Genomic DNA, 1,810 nt, shown 5'->3' with positions numbered 1-1,810 from the left:
ACCAGTTCCTCTAGTTTCAGTAGCAATTATTAAATGTTATGTAAAGTATTAAGAAGTTGTAGTCATTTTTAAAGTTTAAATATTCTTATATTAAAGTTGAAAATAACGTCAAAAAGAAACGATCTGAGAAAATTCACCAATTTTTTAATAAAAATTCTCACAAGAAATACTGCTTCTTAACCAGTTCCTCTAGTTTCAGTAGCAATTATTAAATATTATGTAAAGTATTAAGAAGTTGTAGTCAGTTTTAAAGTTTAAATATTCTTATATTAAACAACAACAACAAAAAACATTTATTAAAGCGTACAGAGACCCCGGTCCGGGCAGCCCCCTTCCTGATCGCTGTCCTCCTCCCCGACTGAGGCGGCGCTGTTGGCGTCCGTGGACCTGCGGAAGTCCGCATGCTGGGGACATTGGAGTTCGAGGAAGAAGCAGTAGAAGACTCAGAAAGTGGTGCTTACATGCGATTCGTGAGGTCACACAAGTGTTATGAGGTTGTTTCAACCAGTTCAAAGATGATGTCTTCGATACTACAAGTTAAAAAGGCCTTCTTTGCCTTGGTAGCCAACGGTGTCCGAGCAAAAACAATATGGGAGAGCAAAAAACAGAGTTTTCTGGAATGTTAAATTACAGATTTCATAAATATAGTACGTAGCTTCTATAAATCACCTATGGTACAGATTTATGAATTAGGGGAACATAAGATTGAAACATGGAGGGAGCTTGATTTACAAGAAGCATTGAAGCCTTTAGTGCCTATATCTCCAGATGCAAGCCTCTTCAATGCTGTATACTCGTTGATCAAAAACAAAATCCACAGATTGCCAGTTATTGACCCTATCAGTGGGAATGTACTTTATACACGTATCCACCAAAGAATCGTCAAGTTCCTCCAGCTTTTTACGTCTGATATGCCACAGCCTGCCTTCGTGGAGCAGCACCTGGATGAGCCTGGGATCGGAACGTGCCTCAGCATTGCCTTCATCCACCCGGACACGCCCGTCATCAAAGCCTTGCATATATTTGTGGAAAGACGAATATCGGCTTTGCCTGTTGTGGATGAGTCAGGAAAAGTCCTAGATATTTATTCCAAATTTGATGTAATGAATCTTGCTGCTGAGAAAACATACAATAACCTGGATATAACGGTGACCCAAGCCCTTCAGCACCATTCACAGTATTTTGAAGGTGTCGTGAAGTGCAATAAGCTGGAAATACCGGAGGCCATCGTGGACAGGGTAGTAAGAGCCGAGGTCCATCGGCTGGTGGTGGTCAATGAAGCAGGTAGTATTGTGGGCATTACCTCCCTGCCAGACATTCTGCAAGCCCTGGTACTCAGGCCAGCACGTGCCAAACCAAAAGAGACGGAAACACAATGACCACTGTGAATGCGGACGCCCTCATAGGAATAGGAGAACTCCAACAAAGTTTCTGGGTCACGTTTTGCCTCATGAACGCTGGCTGCCATAGAAGAGAGTAAAATAGTTAAGAAGGTATATTGGGGCTTAATGATGGGTATTTTTTCCAGTGATGTTAAAACTAAACATAAAAAAGAAAGATTTTATGTGCTTGAAGATTCAGACTTGCACTAAACTGTTTTCAGATCTTTGTCTGAAGCATTTTAAAATTCTGTATGTCATTAAAGTGCACTGTGTCCTGAAATTTTTATTATTTTTCATTTCAAAGAATTCACTGGTGTGGCACAGGTGATGTGACACAAGGCGGACGCACGGCGTGCTCGACTCTCAGTGCCTTATGGCCAAAGACAGCGACACGCCATCACCCGCCCGCTGCAGCTGGAGCGCCCACG

At 42.0% G+C, this 1,810-nt stretch overlaps 1 pseudogene; it reads left to right on the top strand.

Moving 5' to 3' along the window:
• The first annotated feature begins 329 nt into the window (after window positions 1-329).
• Window positions 330-1,379, top strand: LOC105816335 (annotated as a pseudogene).
• Window positions 1,380-1,810: the final 431 nt, after the last annotated feature.

Source organism: Propithecus coquereli, unplaced genomic scaffold, assembly GCF_000956105.1.
Source record: "Propithecus coquereli isolate 6110/MARCELLA unplaced genomic scaffold, Pcoq_1.0 Scaffold369, whole genome shotgun sequence".
Taxonomy (NCBI): domain Eukaryota; kingdom Metazoa; phylum Chordata; class Mammalia; order Primates; family Indriidae; genus Propithecus; species Propithecus coquereli.
This window is presented reverse-complemented; position numbering and strand designations above follow the sequence as displayed.